Source organism: Tiliqua scincoides, chromosome 7, assembly GCF_035046505.1.
Source record: "Tiliqua scincoides isolate rTilSci1 chromosome 7, rTilSci1.hap2, whole genome shotgun sequence".
Taxonomy (NCBI): Eukaryota; Metazoa; Chordata; class Lepidosauria; order Squamata; family Scincidae; genus Tiliqua; species Tiliqua scincoides.
Genome location: NC_089827.1, coordinates 12,857,479 through 12,867,160, shown reverse-complemented (window position 1 = coordinate 12,867,160; position 9,682 = coordinate 12,857,479). Strand labels below are relative to the sequence as shown.

General features: G+C 44.7%; 1 pseudogene; it reads left to right on the top strand.

Annotated features, from left to right (window-relative positions):
- The first annotated feature begins 9,088 nt into the window (after positions 1 to 9,088).
- On the top strand, positions 9,089 to 9,205 carry LOC136658247 (5S ribosomal RNA; annotated as a pseudogene).
- Positions 9,206 to 9,682: the final 477 nt, after the last annotated feature.

The window sequence follows — 9,682 nt, the reverse complement described above, 5'->3', positions numbered from 1 at the left end:
CCTTATTTTGGAAAAGTCAACTATAAGTTTGTGTGGAAGGTTTGTTCTTTATGTGTCTAGTTCTGAAAGCTTAGTCTTGATCTTCTCCTGTTCACAGTAGTGTAGCTGGAGAGCGGTCAGCATGGTAAGTGCTGCAGACTCTGCAACGTGCCATGTGAGCGGGTCCTCCCACTCGCCGTCAGAGCCATTCCAGCAACACACAGGAGATACCATTTGCGGCACCTGCAGTACTTACTGTCGCTCCCCAGCTATGCTATTGCCTGTTTGCAGTACAGGACACTGATCAGATGATTCCACAGATGTCTCCCCCCCCCTTTGAGAATCTCTCACCACAGTACATCATAGATCATAATTGTTCGCTTTCGGTTCCTGCTACTATCTCTGCATGAGTTCAGCCAACATGATTAAATGCACAGCCCTGGAAACAGAGGTAGCCAGAATTGTTTTTCTCTCCACCAGCTGCAGCATCTTTCAATCCCCCTGCAAGATCAATGACCCCTCATCCTACACCAGCGTAGAACGGTTGGAACTTCCATGGACAACAGTGTTGTTAAAGGCACAGGAGCATGCCCCTGCCCAAAGGTGACAACTCTGCTAGAGAATTTGAGTAAAGAAGCAAACTCAAGGGGAAAGCCAAATTGAGCTCCTGGAGACCAATTAGAAAATCAAGTAGTCAGGATCTAACCCCACATGACATTAAATGTGTAATTAAAGCCTCCATCTTTTTTTGGCAAAACAAAAATAGCAGCCAATTGGCCTCTAGTCATCTTTAGAACCACAACACATACTACTTTTCAACAACAAAAAAAAGCTAACAAAGAGGTTTACATGGTATACTATGGGCAAACACCTATCCAACTTTCCAGCATGAATGCAGCCGTGACAAGGGGGCATGTACTGCATTCTGCAATGGTGGAGGGGAGCAGTCATGGAGACCTTGTCAAGTAAATGTTTGTTCCCATATGTCAGGGCTGCATTGCAGCTGCATCGGTGCTAGAAAGTTAGCTAGGATTGTACCCACAATGAAAAGATGATTTCCTTTCCAAAGGGGCTCATAATTTTTCAAAAGATACAGGGGAGAGACTGGCAAAGAGCCATGGGAGCACAATGCTGAGAATGGTTTTGGGCAGTTGATCTCCCTCTGCTAAATATAAGATGACCATCGATTGCCTCAATCCAGGTTTTCCTAGGAGGGGAAAGGGAACAGATCCCTGAGGAAAGGATGAACAGGTAGATGCATAGTCAAATGAAAGGCAGATCAGTGTACATTACTAGGATGTAATGGGCAAAGGTGATGCTCAGGTGTGATTAGGAGAGACAGGAAATGGTCCAGGTAGCATCTTATAGTTCCCAGTCAGCCATTCTGTTTCCAGAGATTATACTTCTTATTGTAAGGGACATTTGGCTATAATTATACTGTGAGGTTATGGAGCTTTGTTGTTCAGCAGTGAATCTCCTGTGTGTCATCATCAGGCATCACGGATCCAGAGAAGATCATGAACAATATTCCCTTCGAATCCTCTCAGAACAGATTCTGGTACCAAATATGCCAAGATGGTTTAAGCTGATAGTTAAACTTGCTGTCTCCAGGTTGCTTGAGTTTACTGGACAGTGGGTGAATCTCAGTGCAAAAACTGAAGCGGGTGCTCCACCCCAGCGCAAGGTAGGCTGCCTAAAGCGACTTTAACTTCGATTACTTTACAATAGTGACTAATTATTCTATTAAAAAAGACAATGGTCAGCTGAGATACTTCTGCCATTTGTATGTTCTATGTTAGCGCATTAGTAATGACCCATACATTATAAAATAAAACTCTGTCTAATACCACCACTTAAAGCACATCCATGAATTGTGGTGTTATTTTTTTTCACTTTAGTAGGGCAAAAACACCTAAATAAATATTGTCAGGAGATACACCCTTGTAAAATCAAGCAGGATAACAGCCTTTGTTGTCCTATATACGCTGCATTATAATCTTTATTAAGGCTAGACAGTGATTCACGGTGATCCACTTGGCCCAGCATGCTACATAATGGTCCTTGAGATAATTAACAATCAGAATTAAACTACTTAAATTTCACATCACCATCAAACATGATGTTGTCCCTAATCCCATCTGCAGCTGCGATTAATTTGCATTAGTCAATCCGCTCATCCATTGTAACAGTGATATTTGTGTTTTTTGTGCAGCTTTTGAACTTGCTCATACTTCCATCTCCAGCAAGACTTAACAGTAATTCACTGTTTGTGTTTTGGCTTACACACATTCCAGCATGAGTAATGTATATTTTTAAAGTAATCATATTAATAATGATTCCGGCTTATCCCCTGCTCCCAACAAACTCTTCCCCCTTCCCCTTTTCAAATGATTATTTTGGCTAACCTTATTGAATCCTTCTTTATTGTTACTCCAGTGGTCAGCTGTTTGACAGTAACTAGAGAGAGAGTGCTTGAGAAGTCTCACTTTTCACAATGCAAGTTTGTTTTAATTAAAACAAATAGTGTTGTATTACTGGAGTAACCTTGCAACTGGATTATATGGGATGTTTATTTATTTATTTTATTTAAGAGATTTATATCCTGTAACCAAAAAGGGCTGTTATGTTTTAAGGGGAATTATTATATTACCCTTTTGGAAACTTTAGGATCGCAGGCTGGATAACAAGACAGCGTAATCCAAAGAAATTCCTTTTTAGCTTGAAAAGAGACTGGGAGAAAGATAACTTTCAATCAAAGATTATATTTTTATTACAAAAATGGAAAATGGTAAGTATATGTTTCTTGGTTCCTAGTACTTGGATCCTGTGTACCTAGCTTTATGGTGGTTGCATGTGCCGTGTATTTGGTGCATCCGAGAAGGAATCAGAAAAGGATAGGTTGTAGGGAAGGATTTTAGGGGTCCCTGGTCTGCATAACCCAGTTGCTAACTAAGATGGGGAGAGAATGGGAGAAAAAAGGGGGGGAGAAGGGAAAAGATTCCAGACGCAAGATATAGTTACCTATCCTGGGAAGCAGTTGGGGGGAAGAGTCCTATGGAGGACCTGTGCCTTGGAGGGCAGCCAGAGACAGAGAGCGCACATGGCAGCCTTTCTCTTTTAAGGGTTTTTCTGACCTGAAATGACCCGGATGTGGCCTCCTGGATGCGCATGTTCACTACACACAGTGGGACGCGTGAAGCATGTAAGAAAAGGATGATCGGAAGTCAGCTATTAGCCATGCTGGCTTCCTATGTGGGGGAACTCGGCCAACCCCTGGAGGCAGTTTGTATAGGGTACTTAAGAGTGATAAAGCTACAACAATAAAACAATAGACTTCTTCCTCCGAAGGTGCATGCTTGTTTTGCATAACAGTGATTGGATCAGGAGGCATTTTTGCATTGCTAGAGGTTGTGTAAACTTGTGACTTTTACCAGGGTTTTGGAAAAGTGTACTGGGGGAAGGGTGTCCTGTATTTTGAGGTTTGACCTGCATGAGTTTTTGTCCATAATACATAGCCAGACATAAAAATCACAACTTGGAAGGGAAAAGGAGATTTTCACGTAACAATCCCGCCTTTCTATCCAATGAGGACACTCACGGCGGCTCACATTTAAAAACATACTAAAAACATAATATACATATATAAAAACATTAAAAACAATGTTTTAACTCATTAGCGAAGTATTCCTATTGGGAGACCAGATTCTGAAATGTAACATAGCCACACACCTCAATGGTACAAGACTTCCCTGGAATTACATCTCACAGATTTCAGTGTACCTCTGCTTTAAGTTGATGCTGGGCAGTTCAATCCTATCCTCCCTGAAAACACCAGGTACAGCAGCGCCAAAATTGCTGCTACTGTATCCAGCGGGGCCACTGTATCTGGGAGGCAGCTGGAGGTCTCCTCAGGAGAAGGGGACTTTCATCCCCTTACGCCAAGTCAAGCCCCAGCCCCACAATGGGGCTACGTGAAACTGCGCCAGCAAAATAGCTAAAAAGATCCTTTAGGGTTACTATTTGCTGTAAATATAGTACAGGCCGGCCCTTGGCATCCAGAGGGATTCCATTCCTGGAATCCCACAGATGCTGAAACCAGCGAAATAACTGACTCCATGAGTCGGAGCCCTCACCCAACCTCCAGACATCACCTTAAGTGCCTTCCAGTCACTTTCAGTGGTATTCGGAGGCCCAGAGAGGCTGCGTGCAGACTCCTCAGACCTGGAAGCCTGGAAGATGTTCTTGTCCTGTCTGGGAGGTTCTCTGTGGGTCCTTCTGCGGGTTCAGAACCCATGGTGGTTCAGATCCATAGGTTCCGAATCTGCAGGTAAAGAGGACCCACTGTACCTTTTTGTCAGATACAGGCTGCAATCCTAACCACGCTTTCCTGAGAGTAAGCCCCATTGAACAAAATAGGACTTATTTCTGAGTAGAGCTAGTTAGGATTGTGCCCACAGTTGTATTGCTTTCCAGGGCCAACCTATGATGTCCTAGGGTCTGAGCTCGCATGCCAAATGCCACCTCCCTTTACCCAGAGGTATACCAGCCACTGCTTCCACCACTGCTCTTCCTCTTGCTCCCTGGAACCAAAAAGGAAGAGGGGGGTAGAGCTGAAGAATATGTATAAAGGAGAGAATAGTGGAGGACCAGGGTATAGACCACCACTGCTCTCCTCCCCACTTACTTTTCTGTGTTCCATTCCCTGCTTCCCTTGTGATTCCAGAGAGCAGAAGGAAGAGGTGTGCCTTTGCCAATCCACCACCTGAGGCAATTGCTTAAGTTGTCCACATGGGTGGGCCAGGTCTATTGCTTTCCCAGTTAAGTTCCATACAGCTGATGATAGTAAGAGATGAGCCACTGACTAAAGATTTACAGCACAGGCATCCCTCCCGTATCTGCGAGTCCAATTATCTGCGATTCTCAGTGCCCTCCACACCCCTTACCTCCATTTTTCTTCGTTACAGTTGGACCAAGCAAGAATGTCTCTTTCTTTTACCAAATGCTATAAGTATTCGAGCTTATAGGAAGTAGGTAGCCTGAATGCTAGAGAAGACTGAGGAAGCAAGAAGCAGGTAGCCTGAATGCTAGAGAAGACTGAGCAAACAGGAAGCAGGAAGTAGGTAGCCTGAATGCTAGAGAAGACTGAGCAAACAGGAAGCAGGTAGCCTGAATGCTAGAGAAGACTGAGGAAGCAGGAAGCAGGAAGCAGGTAGCCTGAATGCTAGAGAAGACTGAACAAAGAGGAAGCATGAAGCAGGAAGTAGGTAACCTGAATGCTAGAGAAGACTGAGCAAACAGGAAGCATGAAGCAGGAGATAGCATAGAGATAGGGTTCCTCCTTATCCACTGCTTCCAGTGTCTGCGGGGACGACAACACAGGAACATATCCCCCACGGATACTGAGGGACACCTGGATTTGCAGGAAGCCATCCCTCCATGTTTTTGAACTTTCCACGCACCCTTTCAATGTACAGATCAACCCATCACAATGGTTAACCTACAATTCTGCAACACCTGGTTGCTAATCATAGGTTTTGCTGATTATTCCCTCTGTCACTTGCAGGCTTATAGACTGAATTATTCAGATATTACAGCCGACTACTCCAAGGAAGCCTCCATGAAAACTGCCCATTCTTGATGATGAATAAGTGATGGGGTGAATGTTGGCCACACACCCCCTTCTTTTAACAGAACAATAGAATGAGGCATATTTACAGGTAGGGTGGTGAACAGACACTGGCAACCCTAGGAGCTGAAGCACAAATCACTTGGCTGCTTTGGTGGTAAGCTTTGTGTTGCGGTTTATATCTTAAAACCCTAGATTAATCGTTTCCTGCTGTGCTATTGTCCAGGTTTTGAGTTTCAGCGGTGGCAGGGAAGGAGGTGTCTTGTCAATGAGATGGTCCCTCAATTACAAAGCAAGATGAATGGAAATGCTGCCAATGAGACAGAAAGGTGACGGGTTGAAGCTCAGAGGTAAATAGTAGCCTCTTTGGGGGGCTAAATTATTGCCAGAAGATGTCAACATTCTACCTGTCCTCTTCTATCTCCTGAAACTTCTCATTCCAGGTGTGGCACAGACAACAGCCATCTTGGTCCCTCCAAGATTATTTGCCAAACTTCTTCATCCATGCAATGAAGGGCGCATTGTGAAGCTTCTGTTCAGTTCCCATGCCCACTCAGTCCACAGTCACTTAGTAGATACCATCAACAAACACTCGATTGTGGCAATGTATTTGGGTTCCATAGTTACCATCAAAAAAGACAAGTGACATTCCAGAGGACCCCTCAACCTTCTTGGCAATGATTTCTTGACAGGGGTTTTATCTTGCAGATTTCTGTTTTGTCGATGAAGCTGTGTATTATAATTGGGCAATGAGCATTAAATTCTTCCCAAATCTTCTTTCCATGGCACAACAAAGGATGTGTCTCGGGATGGTTCAGCAACACTTCCTTGCTGACCCTGCATAGGTCACTGTGTTTTTTATGCAGCTTTTTATGTGTTTTTTATGTTTTTTATACTCCAGCTCCTAGTGATGGCATTGTTTACAAAATCACTTATGTGGTGACACACACGGACAAAAAGAAGAGCAACATCCCTTGCCAAATCTCAGCTAATGTCAGCCTCTGGTTTCATCAGTGAAGTGTAAATGAGTCGGAGGCTGGAGTGAATTCAAGGGGCCTGGAGTTGGGGTAGAAACAGCAGTGTCGGGATGCTTAGGAGAAATGGCAGGTGATATTGGGGAGGAATGAGAGAGGCTGTTGCTCAGTGCTGGAGCACCTGCTTTTTGCAAATACTTCCAATAAAAGTTTTAAAAGGCTTTATTTTTTATAATCCTACTGTGCACAGGATAGAAAGCAGAGATAAAAATTCAGTGTCTCTCTGAGAAATAAGTGGTTGCAAATCCCACGTGAGTTGATACTCCCAGATGTGATCCACAGATGGTCTGCTCCTAAGTAATCTCTACACTGTAAAAACCTTGATGTCCAAATTTTGAAACAAATCTACAGGCAGTGACAGATTCATAAATTTCTGGAAGAAGCCCAGATGTGTTGGTAAAGAAGTCTGACCCCATGCTGGATAATACACTAAGCGTACCTTTTAAGTCTGGCAACCAGCTGCCTGCCTAGGCCACTAACTATACTGAACAGTGGTGTACTGCACTGCCCCGATGTCCAGCACAATGATGTCATTTCTGGGTTCTCCTCAGAGAAGGAGCACTGGTGGCTTTGTGCACCCTGTTCCTTCTCCGGTAGAGGCTCCCCTTCACAGGAGAAGGGATGGAGGTACAAAACTGTGGCAGCAACTGCCCCCTCCTCTAGTGAAAACCCAAAAGTGACTGCCTTGCACCGCTTGTGGTGCAAGGCAATCACTTCTGAGTTCTCACCAGAGAAGGGGGCGCTTGCTGGGGTGGCTTCTTCACACTCACCGCAGAGAGGCCAGGAGTTGCCCAGAGCACCATAGATGGGGAGCGCTGCCACTACTGCTCGCTGCCCAGTAAGTCCACACCTGGCGTGGCCCAGTGATGCCCAGGGTACTGCCCTATCTTGCCACACCCAAGATATGCCCCTGGTGCTGACAAAGCCATTCATAAGATGAGACAGCATTGCCTCTAGCACCTTCACAAAGAGACACCTGGTCTCTTTGCACTGTGACTTCTATTGACCCAGACCTAGCATAGCATTGATGGCTGCTGTAGAGATGCTTTGCCCATTGTCAGTGTGGGGAGTACACTGAGAGTGGTGCAATGGCAGGGAAAGAGGTGGGGAGGACCTGCCAGCTGCAACCACCACTTTGCACACTATCGCACAGCCCCAGATCCCTCTGCAATGGGACAACTGCATGCCATATATTTACAGCAATAATTGAGGTACAGACAGAAGTTAATGGGAATGGCACTACAGCTAAACGATGCTGCAGCATCTAACTGTTCAGCTATGAGCAAAACCTCTCTTTTAAAATAGTTCCACTGAAATGAGTAGGATCCAGGTATCACTTTGCAACTTGCGGCCTGTCTATTTTAAGAACAGTACCATTAATGTTAATAGGGCTGGCCTAGATTTAATGAATTGTGCAGTAGGGCCTGTGTGATGTGTTAGCACACACAACTGAAATGGAAAATGTTGTGCATTACAGGTGTCGGGCCACTGGGTTTTTACTCTTCATGTAAAACCAGGGGAAACGGGCTGCACACTTTTTGCACATCTGCTAAACAAAAGGATTTTGCACTTGGAAGTGCACAATCATAGCTGGATAAACCATCAGTACGTTTCTGGCTATGATAGTAGATCAGCCACCAGATGGCAGTACTTTAGTAGTCCTGCTTAACTAATTTTAAACACAATAAACTTATCTTGCCAAGAAAAATGTTATTGCCTTGTCCTTTCCTCAAAGATTAGTTTTCTGAATGCCTGCGGAAATTTTCAAGGTTCCAGTCCCTTTATGTGGGTGACCAGCCATGCTGCCTCTTTTCTTTTGTGCTACCTAGTTCGTATATCGCAGAATTGTTTTGTTAGCATGGGACTAATTCCAGAAGGCACTACAAGGCCTTCAGAAAAGGACTCCTCCTCTTCCACATTGCATTAACTGAACTGGGACCATAAGAGAATATACAGGCCCAGAGGATGTTGATATTGATGTTAAGCCTGGATGGTTTAGTGGTTCAAGAGTTGGACTTTAATTTGGAAGATCCAGGTTCAAATCCCCACTCAGCCACAAAGCTTCCTGGGTGACCTTCGTCCAGTTGTTCTCTCTCAGCCCCACCTACCTCACAAGGTTGCTGAGAGGGCGGAAGGAGAGGAGGAACTCAATATACCACCCTGAGCTCCTTGCCAAAAGGAAAGTATAAAAATATGAAAAGTAAATAGAAACAAGACATGTTACACATTGTATATGTGGCTTTTTTAAGACTGCAAAAAGAGCTCAAATGTAGCTTAGGAATTGCACGTGCTTCCTTTTCTTTAACATGATGTATTCGTGTCCCTCCCAAGCGTTGAGAAGCTCCAGGAGTGCTGCATTAGGCTTATAGTATCTTTGCAATGTTTGATTCACTTACAAATATGCACATTTGAGCATTCACAGCACAATCCTGTGCATTCTTACTCGGAAAGCAGCAGCTGTTCCCCTGCACATGCCTGATCTTGTCTGATCTCAGAAGCTAAGCAGAGTCAGGCCTGGTTAGTACTTGGATGGGAGACCGCCTGGGAATACCGGGTGCTGTAGGCTTATACCATAGTCTTTCGAGACTGAAGGTTGCCAACCAACCAACTTACTCAGAAGTAAGCTCCACTGTGTTAAATTGGGCTTACTCCCAGGAAAGTGGGCATCAGATTGCAGCCTCAAATAGTTAGGGAGTGTGCTTCTCCAAGCAATGTCAGAGATAGGTGCCTAAGCATGTCTGCCACGGTGAGGTGACAGGTTCGTTTGAGGTCTCTCTCAGATAAAATCTCATCTCTGTCTCTTTCAGAATCTACAGTTCCTACTGCCTTTGTCTCTCTCCCTGACCCTACTGTGGGAGAAGCAAGTTGCCTGACACTAGAGCTTCAGCCCCTTCTTTCAGTGGCAGGAGGGGGCCTGGTGAGGCTTCCATTCCAGGCTCCCATTCAGGCCCATCAGAGAATTGTTAAGAACCAGCCTCCAGGCTGATTGGTTTAACAAGGACTCCATCCTCCCCCTGAATTCCAGCCTATTGGATTCTTAGCT